This window comes from Jaculus jaculus, chromosome 12 (assembly GCF_020740685.1).
Source record: "Jaculus jaculus isolate mJacJac1 chromosome 12, mJacJac1.mat.Y.cur, whole genome shotgun sequence".
Lineage (NCBI taxonomy): Eukaryota > Metazoa > Chordata > Mammalia > Rodentia > Dipodidae > Jaculus > Jaculus jaculus.
In genome coordinates this window covers 39164810-39183694 of record NC_059113.1, presented here as the reverse complement: position 1 = coordinate 39183694, position 18885 = coordinate 39164810, and positions in this window count along the sequence as shown.

Below are 18885 nucleotides of genomic sequence, written 5' to 3'. Positions count from 1 at the left end.
GGGGACAACTCTGGCACTGCCTTGAGTCTGCTTCCTCCCAGCCACCCTGGCACCTTCTTCAGTCTTCAAGGCCTTCCATTTTCAATGGGGCAAGGACTCTAAATGGACAGAGTCCCTGATACAAACCATGTGTCACCAGCTGGGGTCAGGTCTCCTGTTGTCTGAAAACAGGAGAAATCTCCTCACTCCATACACATTTACACTTGATGGCCACAACCAGTATGAACTTGAGGGGATGGAATGCCCAACAGGAAAAGAGTCCAGGTAGGTAAGGCAGAGCCCCCTAGCCCACAGATAAAGAGAAGCAATAGGAGAACATCAGGCCATTGGAGGCAGGCCCACCCAGTGTCCCCACCCATGGGTGTACAACAAGATCCTGCCCAAGACTAGGACAGAGAAGAGTGGGAGGTGGGAAGAGCCCATGGATCCTGGTTCCAGTAATGTGCTAGAAGCACAGGGTAGTCAGGCATCGAGGCTCAAACCTCACTCCATACACATTCTATGAAAACACCTGGAAAAGAGAAGTGAGGTACCAACCACCCTAAGGCAGGGCCATAGCCCAGAGCAGTGGGCCACACCACTCCTAGCAGGGGAGCCATGTAATAGGAGTGCTGTGACTTACCTCCACCCACGACAGAGCGAGCCACAGAGGGGCAGCCTTGCCCCTGGGCTTTTATAGGCCACCGCTAACCCTCTCAGCTCATTCTTTCTCTATATTTGGAAAGAGAATGCCCCACACCACAGGCTGAGAACCAGATCCTTCCACACGTATTTTTGGTCGTTGCCAGGGGAAAGGTGTATATATAGAAATGAGCAGGATCCATCACCATGTCTCCAACAGTAGAAAGTTGGGAATCTGAGATGCCTTTCTCTGAACTCAGGCCTGGGGCTTCCCCACAAGATGCGATGGGACTGCCTCGCTGCAGGGGCCCATTGGGCAGGCCTCCCCTCCCCGGAAATCACTGGAGGCCCTCACCTCTTAGGAACAGTCAGTCAGGCTATTTGCTTAGTAATGTCATTATGTACACAATGAATAAAACGGAGGGCAAAACCATTGAAATCCTACTGGAATTTTAAGCAAGACTTTTGCCTGGCAGGGTTGTTGTAAGTGTAAAACTTGTGCCAGGAGGAAGGATAATTAATAATTTCTCCTTCTCACTCACCTCCTCTTCCTCGTCTTTCATTGTGGAACTTTCTGTCTCATTAGTATCATTATTAACTTAATCCTTTCCTGAGCACCAGTAGGACCAACAAGTAAATTAATGACAGGGAGCGATGCTGCCAGCCAGCGTTCACAGTGACAGCTGCTACAAAGCCTGTTGTTATCAAGATATATTGCCAATTAGGGAAGACCAGCTGCCAGCCTGGATGGGAGGGTGAAGGGATGATGGGGGCCTGCAGAGAAAGGGAGGGTGGGTGTTGCTAACAAATGTGGTCATTTCTAAATCAGGATTAGAACATTCAAACCTTAAGAGAAGAATAGGGATGCCTTTGAAACCACTGTTCACTCCCATTCTATTACTGTTTATTTCCCAACTGCATCTTAGGATGTATAGCTTGGTTGGCTTCCCACAGTTGTTGTTGCTGTTTTCTAAAATGAACTGCTTGTTAACATGTTCCTCTTAAGAATAAGGACTGCCTCCTTCGTACTCCGCTCAGTGGGAAAGGGGAAGCAGGACTAGGGCGCTCATGCTGAGCATTTATTAAATACCCTCAAGATTTTCCCCTCTATCCAGGGCAGTTTTTTGTTTGTTTGTTTTGTTTTTCAAGGTAGGCTCTCACTCTGGCCCAGGCTGACCTGGAATTCACTATGTAGTCTCAGGGTGGCCTTGAACTCATGGCAATCCTCCTATCTCTGCCTCCCGAGTGCTGGGATTAAAGGCGTGCACCACCATGCCCAGCTATCCAGGGCTTTTTGAGAAGACAAATGCAGTGGAAGACTTGGACAACTTCAGACCAAAGCAGCACACATTCATAAAGCGTTCTGTGAGGGCAGTCAAGGAATGGGGTTGCCCAGCAAGGATCTAGAGCTCGTTAATCCTTGTGCCCGTTCCACCAGCTCACTGTGGAAGCATCCCTTCTCATTGACTCTCATGCTCCAAATGGACTGAAATGTCCACGCCCCTTATAGCACGAGCACTTTTAAATCATCCATCTACCACCTAAAAGGGAGTGGTCTCCCAAGGCTCTGTCCTGCCTACCCAGTGACACACTGGCCCACGCTGTCATGATACTTGCTGGCCGGCTCCTGGGGAGACCTTAGAAGGATAGCCATGGCACAGCTAGTGTCACCTAGGGGAGCAGAGGTGTTGGCACGAGGCATTGACAAGGGACGAGGGACAGTGCATGAGGTCCTGGATATATTTTGGACAGTGGTGTACCCCAGTGGGGAGATGGGTACCCACAGGTTTTACTTAATCATCCAGAGTCCTTGAGGGGAGAGACTTGTCCTAAATGAAATGTGGGCTAGCTCTGCCTTTTCCTGTGTCGTCACTAGCTCATCCATCTGTTTGTGCGACCACAGCTGTGTGGACTTCAGGATTCAGGAAAGAAATGCTTTGTCAAGTTGCTTTGAGTTCCTTGTGTCATACCATTGTACCTTGTGTAAGCTACAAGTACTGGTGGATTTTCACCTTAGCAAACTCACCATCCTTTCCGCTCTCCACCAGGCCCCTCCCGTGTTCTCAAACAGACCTACGTGAACCTGAGAGAAAGCATGGTAGAGTTTCCAGCATGTTCTGTTGAGAGATCGCAGAGGTCATTTGCAAACACTCTTCCTTACGTGTTTCGAAGGAGGCAGGAGCTGGAAGAAACTTTGGGGCTCCTGGAGATAAACTGCAATGGGAACAGAGGACAGTTCTTAAGACATCCTGAGGAAAATGGGGTGTCAGACACAACAGTTAAAGACAGTGTCAGGAATTAAGTGTCTTGTCATTTGGGAAATTATCTGTTGTAGTAGGGAGAGCAGAGCACAGAGCGGCAGTGGCCTTGGTCTACAGCAGAAAGAACAAAACTAAGAGTCAGGTAGACCTGTGTGACACATTACTCACAGCTCCCAAACCATAGGATAGGACATTTTCGCCTCTCTGATGGAGCCTGTTTCTCTTCTCATCCGTGAAATGGAAATGATGTAACTGTCTCATGCACTAGGTATATGCATTCGGTAGGGTGTTAAAGTATTAGGCGCACCATGATGTGCTTGGTACATACTGTTTATCAAAGGTAAAGTTGTCTTATCTACCTGCATATATTACCGGGCAATAGATAACTAGCTTTTGTCATAGCAACCATGAAAGGATTTTTTAAAAATATGTGTTTAGTGAGTTGAAGAGAATATTTAAAAAAAAAAAAAAGTTGTCCATCCAGGGCTAGGCAGATGGCCCAGTGGATGAAATGCTGACGGTACAAGCATAAGGAACAATCCGAGTTTGATCGCCAGCACCCCTCGTAACAGCCTGGCAGGGTGGCATGCACCTATACTCCCAGAAGTGGGGAAGTAGAGACAGGCAGAACCCTAGGGCCTGCTGGCCAGCTAGTCTAGCTTATATGGTGAGCACACACAAAAGAAGTCCATCCAAAACGAAAATCTTAAAATGGAGATCTTTCTGCTTCCAGAGGCAACTTTCATGGGTAAGCTGGATGCTCGCCTTGCATGGATAAACAGGTGACAGATGACATATTGGTATATTATTAGCTGTCTTTTGAGAACAGAGGAGCCCTTGTTCTTTGAGCCATCACACAGCCAGAGCTAATCCCTACAGCAGAGCTCAGAGCTTCATTTATCCCTTATGACCTAGGGAAAAAAATGTATTGTGTCTCAAGAATGCAGGCTAACTTGGGAGGCCAGGAGCTACCGGCCCTTTGAGATGCCTGGCCCTTCCACTCTGGCTGTTTTCCTCTTGTTTGATGTCTTGTCCCACAGGGTGGACACTGGGGCTCCAGGCCATGAAGCAGCATTCCCAGGACTGCTCTGTGCCAGGGCATAAAGTCTTCTTCCATGAGCGCATGCCTCCTGGATCAAATGCCTTCTCCCCATCCCACTGTGATGGGGATTAGGTGTCATTGGAGACGAGGATCTGGGTTATTCTGGGCTAAGATTGTGCTCCAGTTCTGAGGTGAAGGGTGGAGGTCCTGAGCCAGAATGCCAGGAAGGAATTCAAGCAAAGAAAGGCCATCAATCTCCACTTCATTCAATACTGTGCACCTTCTCTGATTTATACATGTACAGTTTCAAATGTACAGGTAAGTTCACACATCATACATGGCCACACAAATCCACAGGTGGAGGCTGCTAATGCTCAGCTGGTTTGCTATCTCCCCTCTGTTCTCTTCCCCACCCTTTTCTTTTGATTGCTGGTCTTAATGTTTGAAAGTCAGTAGCAAGCATGAAACGTTATAGTCCAGAAAGGGTCAATTGACACAATGTTATTTCCTTAATAAATTAACAATAATTTGGTATTATTTCTTTTTTTATATTCATTTATTTATTTAACAGATATGGAGAGAGAGGGAGAGAGAGAAGGTATGTCAAGTCTTCTTGCCTCTGCGAAAGAACTTCAGATCCACGTGCCACTTTGTGCATATGGCTTTACACGGGTAGTGGGGAATCAAATCAAATCCAGGCTATGAAGAGTTGCAAGCCAGTAAGTGCCTTTAACCATGAGCCATCTCTCCAGCCCTTTGTATTATTTCTTATTCAGTTCATATTTAAATTTGTCCAGTTCTTCTAACAACTGTAGAACTGGGTTCCCTCCTTCCTTAAATGGCTACTGAGTCTAGTTTTAGAATTACACTTGGGGTTTATATCTCTTTAGTTTCATTCAGTTTAAATTCTAAAACATTCTTCCATGTCACTTTTGTCTATATTTTAGTGATATAAACAAGCATTGAACATCTTTTGTGTGCCAGAATCAGAAACAAGCACCATAAGGGAGATAAACATATAGACAGATATTGCTCTCTTCAAGGTCTCTGTGTCTAGGAGTAGGAAGAGGTGTGCTGGAAAAGATGAAAAAAAAAAAAATGACCAGCATGAAAAGGGCACCTGTGTCTACAAGTCAGGCTGGGGCATCAGGGAGGCCCTACAAGGGCTCAGTGCAGAGGCGTCAGAGCCACGCTGTGGACAGGGCCAGCACAGGAGACCGCTCTTTCCAAGGTTGCTGCTACTCCACCTAATACTACCAGAGGATTTGTCAGAACTCTTTTATTTATTTTTTTTTTGAGACAATCTCTACAACTCACCATCCTCCTGCCTCAGCCTCTTTCAGTTTTTTTTTTTTATTTTTATGTATTTTATTTATTTGAGAGAGAGAGAGAGAGGCAGATAGAGAGAATGGATGCACTAGAGCCTCCAGCCACTGCAAACAAACCCCAGACGCATACACCATGCATCTGGCTTTCATGGGTACTGGGGAATCAAACCTGGGTCCTTAGGCTACGCAGGCAAGCACCTTAACCACTAAGTCATCTCTCCAAGCCCCTGCCTCAGCCTCTTGAATGCTGGTGTTACAGGTATGAATCACCACACATGGCTACTATGGCTACTATTGGACTTTTCATAAGAGAGAAATAACATTCGCATAATTTTTTGAAAAGTTTACTGTTTTAACCTTATTTTATTAGCATTGCTGTTAATCTCATCCTGTATCTAGTTTGAAAGTTAAACTTTAACACAGGTGTGCACATACATAAAAACACAGCATACTGGGTTTAGTACTCTCTGTGATTTCAGGTATCCCTTGGGGTTTTGGAAGTACCCTCAATGGGTAAGTGCTGGGGGCGGAGCTATCACTGTAAAGAGGAGGCTTCAGGAAGGTGTTCAGATGAGAACAGTGAGGCCAAAGCCAGGGGGAGGAAACTTTTAGGGAAGAAGAAGAAGTAAACGGGTGCCCTGTAGGCTGTAGTGCAGTGGAAGCAAAGTCAGTGTGGTAGTTTGAATGGATGTCCCCCAATATATTCAGTGTCTTATGAGTTTGTAGTTTGGATCTGCGGCCACCTGGCTGGAAGAGGTGTCGCTGGGTGGATCTAAAGGTGCAGTGGTGAGTTTGAAATTCCAATCTAAAGACATACAAAGTTCCACCTGGAGTTCCTGACGTGTGCTGTGTGGCTTTTGGCTTTGGGTCTTGTGGCTTCTCTCTCTGCTTGGACCTGTGAAGCCAAGCCAGCTTCTTCTGCCATCATGGAACTTCCCCTGCATCTGTAAGCTTCAGCAAATCCCTTCCTCCATAACTGTATGTGGTCTGGAAGCTCATCTCAGGAACGTGAAGCTGTCTGCTACAGTCAGTAAGCAGCAGCTATCTACAGACTCCTCAGGATTTCCTTGCCTTTGGGGACACCAGACAGCTGAAAGGATAGAGCTTGTATTTTTAATAACTTTTGAGCTATGTGCCTAGCCTTTCTATTATCTATTACAAAAATTAACCAAGCTCTCTCTGGCTTTCAATCTCTCTCTCTCATAAAAAGGAAAAAATTAATTAAAAAAGTAAATACCATAAAAATCTTTCCTATTCTTCCAGTAGAAAAAAAAAAATCTAATCCCTTCTCTGCCTTTAAAAGAGGGTCATGTAGCCTACTGCAAGTAGGTGTGGAGGAAAAGATAAAAGATGATGATTGGCATGAAAAGGGCACCTGTGTCTATGGCATTCAAAGTAGGTAGAACTGACTTCTAGGTGAATAGTCAGGGAGGGGCATCAGGGAGGCAATACAAGGGATCCTATTAATATAATACTATTAATGCAAGGGTAAAAAATGCCAGCACTTTTAAATCTTTGTTGAGAACTACTTTAAAGATTTTGCAAACATTAGTTCATCTACACCTTAAATGAACTTTGCAAGGAAGCCACTATGATGAGCTATGATTACAGTCAAGGAAACCAAAGCCCAAGAAAGGAAAGGGGACATGCACCCAGTGAGGGCAGGGTTGGAATTATAACACAGTTCTGTGGGATGTCAAAGCCATGCTATGAACCACCTCATTAACGACATGAAAGGAGATCAGTGGCAGATGGTTCAAAGATTATGGCACAAACTAGGGTACTTGCAGCTAGTCAGAGGAGCCTTCTGGAACATGTCAAATCTTAATCTGTGAAAGACAGAGCTGGTGTTGAACAGTGATCAGGCAGGTAAGGACGTGATGCCACATACTGGGGAAACACGGCTGGACAAGAAGGTGCCAATCAGATTTATGACATTGGGCTGGCTCAGAGGAGATGACAGCTACTGTCTCTCACAAGCCTCCACTGCTCTCAGGTGATTGATGGGGCTCATGTGGCTGGGGGCATGGAATACCATGATGGAAGCAGAGAAGAATGCATTAGTAGGACAGGAGAAGACAGGGATTCTAGAGAAAGGAGCTTGCAAAGAGGTAGGCATGGTTGAGGGTCTTGCCAGGGGATTTGGCAATGGGAGTGAAACAATGTGAACAGTGCCACAGAGAAGTAAGCAGATAATTTAGTCCAGGGCATTGAAGAGATAGGTCAGAAATCACCAACAGGTTACAAAGTGATGGATTGGACAACAAATGGCCTTGTGACAATAGATGCTGGAAGAAATGTGGTCGATTTAGAGGGTAGAAGGTTTTTGTTTTTGTATTTTAATTTTTATTTGTTAAGAGAGAGAGAAGAGGCAGGTGGAAGAGAGAGAATGGGAGCACCAGGGCCTTCAGCCACTACAAACTCCAGACCTTGTTCATCTTGCTTATGTGGGTCCTGGGGAATCCAAGCTGGGTCCCTTGGATTCCCCAGGCAAGTGCCTTAACCGCTAATTGAGGTCCCCAGCCCTAGAGGGTTGAAGTTTTTAAGAGTTAAATCATAACCCTTACTTTAAAGGATAACACTGATTTTTCACTTAAAGCAGTGTTGTTTCTTTTTCTTTATAAAGAAACTTTAAGTTCTTATCATCTAGTTCTTGTGGGCAACCAAGAGCCTTGGCAATTGCCTGTATTGTTTTGGGAACTTTAGGGGCCTCACTGACCAATACCTCACTGGGAGGCATCCCAACCAGGTCCAGAAATTTTCCTGTGACAACCTATGGCTTCTGGGCACAGTATTTATACCCCTACAGGTTACTTCAAAGCAATGTTTTTAAACTGATTTATCCAGGTTGTTAATAAAATTGATCATGTTTTACATGATCAATCAGAACTTAGGACCACATGGAACAAAAGACCGAAGCAACAGATACGATTGAAGAAAAAACTTTAAAGAATAAGCTGAGCAAATATATGTAAAAGCTGAAAATGCTATTAGAAGACACAAAAGTCTTCAGACAGGATATTCAACATCATAAAGTTGTAAACTATGCCCCCAAATTAACATATTTAATTCCAAGTAGAAATCCAAGTCTTTGCCTTCTGCATCTAGATAAGTGATTCCAAATCCCAAGTATGTATGATAATAAAATCCTGAATAAAGACAAACGTCAGGAAGGCCATTCAGGCAGTCATTAAAACCACACCCTACAGTCCACATACAACGAAAAGGATTGTACTGGAGCATGAAGAGACAGACTGACCGAGCACAATAGAAAGTCCTGGAAGAAGCTTTATCAAGGTCATGGAATTACTTATGTAAAGTTGATGCATAGCATTTTTGTTTGTAAACAAACATAGACTCTTTAACTTGCAGAAATAATGCTCTGGACATGTTGCAAAAGATGAACTGTGAATGTATCTTGCACCATACAGCAGATTAAATAACAAATGTAAAGAAATGAAACAAGTGCTCAAGAAAACCTGAGGAAATCCCTTGTATTCCTTGCTTACTCATAGTGTCGAGCAGGAAAATAATTGATAACTTCTGAGGCAGAGCTATTGTCATGTTCAGAGGATAAGACACAAGGGACCACCTGTCAGTCCTGCATCAGAGTGTAAAAGGGACCAACTCACTCCATCCTAACCCTGCTACTCCCTCCAGGAGTCCTCTCTTTGAGTTCTGTAGGATTGACTCAAACTGCTACCTCTTCTCTCTCTCCCACTCTCCCTCTCCCCTGCGTTATCTTGGAGCAGGAACCAAATATTATCATTTAATAGTTAGACCCAAGGTGAGGATACGAAACAGTTTCCAACAGAACCTTCCTTCCATTTGACACTCCAAAATTCCCAGCTTCCTCCATGATTAGGGCCATGGTCTTGGGTCCCTGGAGGGAAGACGAAGGGCCTTTAGTTTAAAATCCAAGGAAAGGGCACCTTCTTCCTTCCTTCCTTCCTTCCTTCCTTCCTTCTTTCCTTCCTTCCTTCCTTTTCTTTTTTAATCTCCAGCTCATGGAACACTCTACTCAGAATTCTAAAGTCCTTGGATTTTTTCTTTGTTTAATTTGACCTCTCTACCACCTACAGGTCACCAGCACCCTCCCATAAAAGAATTGTAAAAGTTGATCACACGTTTTACTCTTAAGGGCTGGGAGGATTGATTGCTCAACCACTGTGTTGGTTTGAATAAAAGATGTTTCCCATCACCCAAGTGTTTGTGGCCAAGTGTCATACTTAGTACCCAGCTGGTAGAACCATGGCGGACGGGGGTGGGGGGTGGGGGTTGAGTCTTAAGGTTTATAGTGTAGCCCACAGAATGTCAGAACCAGCACGTTTTGCTGTTGACGCATAAAGATGTGAGCCTGCTCTGCCATGCTTTCTCCACCATGTTGAAACATCCCCTCAAAACTGCATATATGAAATAAAACACTTCCTCTGAAAAGCTGCTTCTGGTTGGGTGTTTTGTCCCAGAAACTAGATAGAAGGTGACTACTACAAAAAACTGCTACCAGAAGTGAAGCTGTTGCTGCAAGTAACCTGGTCACATAGTTTTGGTCTTTTAGAACTGGTTTGTGGGAGGAATATGGAAGAATTTTGAACTGTTGAGCTGAGGAGACTCACAGTGCTTATAAGCAGAGTTTGTTGGGCCATTGTGGTGAGAGTTTGAAACCCTAAATGAAGAGAGATATGTGAACTATGAAGGCTTCAATTTCATAATATTTCATAAACATAAAATTTCATAAGCCTCATGGTTTCAGAGGGAAAAGAAAGGACTTTTCAGAACCAAGCTGGAGGCAGTTCACCTGATGTTCTAACAGAGGTTGGGTGCATTCTGCCTATGTCCTGATAACTTGGATAAAGATTGAATTTAAAAGTAATGGACTGGTATGTTTGGTGAAGGAAAATACAGAGCAAAAGGATGAAAGTTGTAAGTTTAGCACAGAAAGAAATGTGAGCAAGCATGAAGTCCCAGGCACAGAGGCTGACTTTAGGCCATTTAAGCTTCAACTGTTAAAGAGAGTGCCATCATTAAGGACAGGCTAGCTGTTCTGACCTGGAACAATGGGAAAGATATCCTGAGAGTAAAATTTAACCATGACGGGTTCAAGCTAGTAAGAATGCAAATTCTTGGAGCTGGAGAGATGGCTCAGCAGTTAAAGTACTTCCCTGAAAAGCCCAACAACCCAGGTTTTATTTCCCAGTACCCACGTAAAGCCAGATACACAAAGAGGTTGATACATTTGGAGTTCATTTGCAGAGGCTAGAGGCCCTAGCATGCCCATTCACACTGTCTGCCTCTCTTCTCTTTATTTGCAAATAAAGAAATAATATTTTTTAAAAAGAATGCAAATTCCTGTGAAATATCTGAGGGAAGAATGATGAAGGAATTTCCTGCCTGACAAGGTCAAGCTTCACCCCCACCCCCCACCCCTGGATTTGCAAATTTGATGGCAACATCCATCTGGTAATGGCTTTGGAAGCTTGACAAATGCAGGAAAGAGTCATGAAATGTACATAGGTGTGGGGATAGAGGATATGTGAAGTCTGCATGAAGACTCCTACAAAGCCATTATTAGGAACTGTGGGTTACAATGAAACCCCCAAGATTTTGGAGATGCCAAGACTGAGGGATGCCTGTGTAGGAAAACTGATGGCTCTCACTGCTCAGGTGGGTCTGTCCTAGGAGCAAGCACCACAGCTGAAGGGGAAGAGATGCCAAAGCCTTTTGGAGCTCAAATTCCCAGATGCTTCCCATGGAGCTATAGGATTTGATGTTTGCTCCTCGGGTTTTTCAATCTTGAATTATTCCAACCTTCCCTTGCTATGCCCCCATTCCTCCTGTTTTAGAATTGGAATGTTTGCTCTCTGCCACAAAGTGTTGGAAGTTTGTAATTTGTGCTTTGATTTTATAGGGCTCATGGCTAAGAGACTCTCTTGAGTCTCGGATGAGACTTTAGACTTTTGGGTGTTGAACAGTGTTGGGACTGATAAAGACTATGAGGAATTTTAAAGTTTGAATATAGTTTGCAACCTGAGATGACCATGAGTCTAATGGAATGTGATAGATTGAATGTAAAGTGTCCCTCACAGCCTAAAGTGTCTGTGACTAAGCCTTATGCTTATGCTTAGTCCACAAATGATGGTGCCTGTGAGAGGTGGAGCCTTGCTGGAGGAGGTGTGTCACTAGGCGTGAGCCTTCAGGCTTACAGGCCAGCCCACTGGTTGTTCAGAGCCAGTTTGATCTTCCTATGCCTGCCCGGCTGCTAATGCATGGCAATCTGAACTGGTTGCCTGCTCTGCCATGCCTTCTCCACAATGATAAAACTTTCCCTCAAAACTGTAATCCTGAAATAAGCCCTTGCTTCTCATAACCTGCTTCTGGTGAGGTAGTTTTGCTCCAGCAATGAGAAGGTAACTTCTATAACCACTGTTCCACAATTCTGACTGAGGATGGGTAGCGGTGGGGCACTACCGTAGGGGTCAGGTTCTTGTAAAGGGGAGTGGAGTGAGTAGAACTTTGTGGGATCTATGCCCTTGCTTACCCCGGGAGTGAGATCAATGGCCCCTGCAGGCAGAGATAGTTGGATGGGGCACAGCTGGAGAGCTGAGTGACCTATATTTATAGCAAACAAAATTGACAGAGTGAAATGACAAATGACAAAACAGAATAAAATATTTACTAGACACCTCACCAAATGTAGAATATAGGAAATGGTAAGTTGGCATTTGATGATACATAGAACCACTGAAGTTATGGACAGATTGACATGATGATAAGGCAGATGCTGAATCCTGTGGCAGACAGCATGCAAACCATCTGAACTGCTTATACAAGAGATGTACATGCAGGTGGCCTTTACGTGCGAAAATGCTCTTTGTTCCTTCACTCTCTTCCTCCCTTCCTTCCTCTTTCCTTTCCTTCTTTGTTTTTCTTTCTTTGCTTGTTTCAGAAAAATGCAAGTTAAAACATGCCTAATTAGGCTGAAGAAAAGATAAACAATTGGCAACTCATTTATAGAGGGGCAAACTGAGAAAAAGAAAACCTCATTTATGCTTCTTTTATTTGGTAAAAATTGCACAATTGCTCTGGAGGAGAATTTGAAGAAATAAGCTGAAGCATTTTAAAGAATACAGTAGATACGCAATGTCCCACTGACCCAGAAAAACCACCTTGTATCCTACTCCAAAGACACATTTTCATAAATATGAAGACATGGTAAGCTCAGACTGTTGAATGTGGCACTACTTCTGACAGTAAAAGATGACCAGCAGCATGAGAGTGTCCCTCTGTAAAGGTTTCACTATCTCCCAATACTCCCACAACCTCCAGAGAATGACACAAAGCAAAACATCACAGCCATAGACAGGAGGTGATAACTGTTGGCATTTTATATTGTTAGTAATACAAAGACAAATAGGGACCAGCGGGGTAATGGACAAAAGGTCACAGGAGTGGAGAGGGGACCACCTATAATCCTTCCCATGCCATTTGCTGCCAGAGAGCAAGATAGTGCACGTTGCACATTGCTGTAGTCAGGTTCACATTGCTGGCAGAAATCACCTGACCAAGAGCAGCTTTTGGGTAAACAAGGGTTTATTTTGGCTTACAGACTCAAGGGGAAGCTCCACCATGGCAGCGGAAAATGATGGCATGAGCAGAGGGTGGACATCACCCCCTAGCCAACATCAGATGGACAACAGTGACAGGAGAGTGCGCCAAACACTGGCAAGGGGAAACTGGCTATAACACCCATAAGCCTACCCCCAACAATACTTGGCCTCCAAGAGGCATTAATTCCCACATCTCCATCAGCTAGGAACCTAGCATTCAAAACACCTAAGTTTATGGGACACCTGAATCAAACCACCACACATGTCTATGTCAAGTGACAGATAAGTTTGGTGTGGGAATCAGAGTGTCATGAAATAAAGACAGTATTTCTGGTTGGGGGAAGATGTGATATGAGACTCTGTCTTAGAATTGCCATGTAAGAAAATGTCTTAGAAACCCTACTGAATGTGATCCAGGCCCAGCTGGGCCTACATCCAGGCCTGGGTGTTGAGATAGAAGTTGAGAAAGTTGTTCTGCATAATCAAGGAAGGGAATTTTCTTTTTTTTTTTTTTTTTTTGGTTTTTCGAGGTAAGGTCTCACTCTGGTCCAGGCTGACCTGGAATTAACTCTGTAGTCTCAGGATAGCCTTGAACTCATGGCGATCCTCCTACCTCTGCCTCCTGAGTGCTGGGATTAAAGGCGTGAGCCACCACGCCTGGCAGGAAGGGAATTTTCACTTCCTCATTTCCGGTACTGTGTGGCATCTAGAAGATGGGAAAGTTGGCATATCCTCTTCCCTCTCCTTCCACCTTTTATGAGAGGCTCAGAAAACATGCGGCGGGATTTTCATGGGTAGTATGAAGTTTTGCATTCATACCAGCAGGCATGTGGGTCAACAAAGGTGGCACTGAGGGGACCAGGCTAGAGAGGCCTCCTGGAACCACTGCATCACCCTGGGCTGAGCTGCATCTTTCCTTATACAAATCAGAAAAAGGAAAGGGGGGGGCTGGAGAGATGACTTAGTCGTTAAGCGCTTGCCTCGTGAGAAACCAAGAGGCTTGGCAATGGCCCAAGAAACCAAGAGGCTTCACAATGGCCTGTAATGTTTTGGGGACATGAGGAATGGATGGTAAGACCCTCTATAGCTGAGGACTCCACATGCTTGGGCTGCAAGATCACTGGGAAGTCTTGCTGGAGCTGAGCTGAAAACTTCCCTGGCCAACAACTCACTGGAAGGTAGCCTGTCTCTGGCACTGAAAATTTTTCGTACAATAACAATCTACGGCTTCTATGTGTACCATTGTCCAAAAATGTAGGTTTCTATATGTCTTAGTCATACCCTCGTAGGTTTTGATTAACCCTCCCCCACCTTTTACTCAGTCTTTTCCCCTGACCTCCCTTAGGCCTTTCCACCCCCAGTAATCTGTTCTACTTACATATATACAATACCATCCCCTGAAGTCCTCCTCCCTTTTCCCTCCCTTATAGCCCCTTTCTAGCTTACTGGCCTCTGCTACTGAGTTTTATTCCAACTCACATACAAGTCCAAACATTTGTAACTAGGATCCACATATGAGGGAGAACATGCGGCATGTGTTTTTTGGGGCCTGGAATATCTCACTAAGTATAATCCTTTCTAGGCACATCCAGTTCCTTGCAATTTTCATAATTTCATTTTTCTTTATCACTGAATAGAACTCCATTATATAAATATGTCACATCTTCATTCTCTACTCTTCAGTTAAGGGACATCTAGGCTGGCTTCATTTCCCAGCTATTGTGAATAGAGTAGCAAAAAACATGAATGTACAAGTATCTATAAGGTAGTGCGATAAGTCCTTAGGATATATGTCTAGGAATAGTATAGCTGGTCACACGGTACATTTGTTGTTAGCTGTCTCAGAAACCTCCATACTGATGTCCACAATGGCTGCACCAGATTCCATTCCCACCAACAGTGTTGAAGGGTTCCTCTTTTCCACATCCTTATTGTCATTTGTTTTCTTGATGCTAGCCAATCTGACAGGAGATGGAATCTCAAAATAGTTTTAATTTACATTTCCCTGACATCTAAGGATGTAGAATATTTTTAAGATGTTTATAGGCTATCTATATTTCTTCTTTTGAGAACTCTATATTTAGTTCCATAGCCCATTTTTTTTAATTGAGTTGTTTTATTACTTGTTAAGTTTGAATTCCTCGTATATCCTGGATATTAATCCTCTGTCAGATATATGGCTGGCAAAGATTTTCTCCCATCCTATAGGTTGCCTCTTTGCTATATTCAGTGTCCTTTGTTGTATAAAAGCTTTGTGATTTCATGAGGTCCCAGTGGCTGATTAGTGGTTTTATTTTCTGAGCATGTTCAGAAAGTTGTTGTCTATGCCAACATGTTGAAGGGTTTCCCCTATTTTTTCCTCTAGCAGTATCAGGTCTTATATTAAGGTATTTGATTCATTTTCATTTGATTCTTGTACATAAAAAGAGATATGGGTTTGTTTTCATCCTTCTACATATAGATATCCAGTTTTCCCAGCACCATTTGTTAAAGAGGCTGCCTTTTCTACAATGAATGTTTTTGTTGAAAATCAGATGGCTGTAGCTGCCTGGACTTAGATCTGGATCGCTAGTCTATTCCATTGATCTACATGTCTGTTTTTGTACCAGTATCATGCTATTTTTGTGACTATGGCTCTGTAATATAGGTTAAATTCAGATATGGTGATATCACCAGCCTTATTTTTGTTGCAAAAAATTGTTTTTGGCTATTTAAGGTTTACTGTTTCTGCCTTCCTCTATGTCAAATAAGCAAAAATATTTTTTCTTGTATTTGTCTTCTATCAGAGTGAAAAATATTTTTTTCCCTCTGAGTAGATTTATATAACTATCTGCACCCTTGTCTATGTATCTTTGCACATTTATCCAATCATTTTCTAGATGTTGGTTCACTGATTCCACTACTTTGGGTGCAGAGGTGGATCATATTGATCTATTTATGGACTTATTGATTTCCAATCCCCCACCTTCCTGATGTTCTGTTCCCCTCACAGTGAAAGGCTTTATTTTCCTGTATCTTTGCCCACTCCTCTCTCACTTTTGCCAGTTTTATAGGTCAAAAAGTATAATTTATTGATGTCTTAATTTGCTTATCTTCCTGGTAAGGTTAAATGTCATAAATGTGCTTGTCAGTTTCAGTTCTAGCCTGCATATCCCTTGTCCTTTTCCATGTGAGATGTTTTTTTTTCTATTTTAAGATCTTTCATATGTCAAAGATTTTAGTAATCTCTCCTAAAGATTACCAATGTTTTCCCCATTCGTTCCTGATCTCACTTGAGCCTTGCCACAATCCCGGGGAATAGACCCAGCAGATGGACTTATCCCCACTGACTGGTGGGGAAACTATGACTCAGCAGGGAGTGCTGCTCAGGGAGAATGGCTGTGGGAAGGTGCTGGGTTCCCTGCTCTGAGCATGACACACTCACTGTCTTAGGGCTTCAACGGGGATACAATCTTTTTGGATTGTGGGAGAAACATTTTTCCTGTACAGATTTTTCTTTTAATTAAATTTCTTACAGAAATGTCTTTTCTTCTCTGTAAAAACAACAAAACTAAACAAAATATGGGGTAGAGGTGAATTAGGTGACCCCCTTCAGCTCTGAGACTTTCTGACTCTGTCACTTAAGGGACAAAAGAGAGGTGCACTTGGGCGCAAGTATTGTGTCTGTCCTCAAGGTCTACATGTGTATAATGTTCCCCAGGTTGACTGCTCATGACAGTATATGCCACCAGAGACAGGCATTTCCCCTCATCTTCCCCAAGCTGGGCAAAAGGAGCCTGAGTCCTTAAATACTTCTGTCTAATCAAAAGTAACCAAGAACACAGTAACAGTAAAGACCAGCATCTCAGTGTCGTGGCTAGAGGGGACTAGTTCAAGGTAGATACCACCACTTTCCACAACCCCTACACAATAGATCACAGCACATACCTGCTCATGACCTCACAGTCCCTTCAGTACTATCCTTGATTAAAGTCAAGATAGGGACAAACTATGTGTTTTACTTAATTTCAACTATTTTTCTTAGTAATGATTACAAACATAATTGATGCTCACTTGGACAGGTTAAGAAAATAGATGCTCACAACTTAGAAAATAACCATCTCTCCCAGCACTCCTGAGTGCTGGCATTGAAGGTGGCACACACCTTTAATGCCAGCACTCAGGAGGGCTGCGGGAGATGGTTCAGTTAGTAAAGTATTTGACATGGAAGCGTAAGGGCTTAAGTTTGGATCTCCAGCACCCACACAAAAGCCAGGCATGGTGCATACCTATAAATCCAGCACTAGGAAGTGAAAACAGGAGAACCACTGAGGCTTAATGTCTAGCTAGTCTAGCTGAATCAGAGCTCCACGTTCAGTGACAGGACCTGTCTCAAAAATCAAAATGATGGTTGGAAAGAAGGGATTCAGTTGAGGGGGGGTTTCAGGAGGTGGGAAAGGGAAGGTGGTAGGATGAGATTATGAAAGAAGGGGAGTGGGTAGTAACAAAAAGAAGCACGTGGAACAGGAGTTGCTTCAAAAATAGACACTTTTAAAGAAACAACTATATTAAATATATATAATATATAAATATATATAACAAAATAATAAAAAATAGTAAAACAAATAATAAAGTGGAGAATGAGAAAGGCACTCAACATGATACCTGACCTACACACACATGCACGCACACACATGCACGCACACACATGCTTGCACACATACACACACCAAAAAAATTAAAAAATAAAAATTTGTGAACATTTAGCATGGTTAGCCACTGGTATTTTTTTTGTGGGTATTAATACAAAAAAATGAGATAGAACTTTGGCTGCTTACTTACCCAAGGAATGTATTGAGTATCTATCTATACCCTTGACTAATAACTGATGGTTCTATTTCATTTATTTGCTTAGGTTATTTAAATTTTTCTTTATTCTGCAGACCTGGGCTTGAACTCAGGTCCTTGTACATGCTAGGTAAGTGTTCTACACCTGAGCTACAGACACTTGTTTGTTGTCTTTTCAAATTTATGCTTTGTTTCATTTTTGCTTTTGCTCTTTTGTGTAAGACCTACCCTTGGCAACCACCCATCAAATAAATATATCTGGGCAGTGATAAATGTATGCGATGTTTCTTAAACAAGAGTCTTGCTCTATAGCCCAGGCTGGCCTCAGACCAGGATGCTTCTGCCTCTGCCACCTAAAGTGCTGGGTTCACAGATATGAGCTACCACACTTGGCTTGATTTTGAAACATTACAAACTGTTGCTCAAAGAACTTCCTTTCTGTGCCTGCTTTCCCACTGTCTAGTTGTTTCTCTTAGTTCTACCCATGCTTCTTTGCTGATGGGTTTAAATGCATCCTTTCTGTTTTAATGTGGCTCATCCTGGTTGTCCCTGCCAACTTTCTTCAACTTCCTCTGCTGATCATCCAGCCTTTCTCTGTTCATATTCCAGAGAGGGGGTTTGATCAGTTCAGCCCAGGAAATGGCAAGCTCTTGGTGTGATTTCATGGCACAATGCACAGGTAGAGCCCCCCCACAGCCCCAGGAACAGGTGTCAGTGGGTACTCCCCCAGGAATGTGGGCCAGGCATGCTTTCTTCTGGAACTAAGAGCACCCTTCCTGACCTGCACTACTAGGGGGGAAGAGACTATGTTTCACTAAATAATGTCAGCCGTTCTTTGCAAAAGGGCACACACAGACCAAATGCTTCTGTTTACTTCAGTTCAGTATTTCACCCAAGTTGAACCACTGCACTGAGGCTGGATTAGAACTCACTGGCCAACTGAACGTCATCTTTTTTCTTTGCTGGAATTATATCAACTCCATGGAGTGATTTGGTGCCCAGTGCTTAACCGTTCTAACAAGGAGCAACAGGTGACTGATTTAAAAAATTAATTTAGTTTTTTTTTTTTTTTTGAGGCAGGTTATTACTCTAGTCCAGGCTCATGTAGAACTCACTCTGTATCCCAGGATGGCCTTGCATTCATAGCAATCCTACCTCAGCCTCCCAAGCGCTGGAATTATAAGTGTGAGCCACCATGC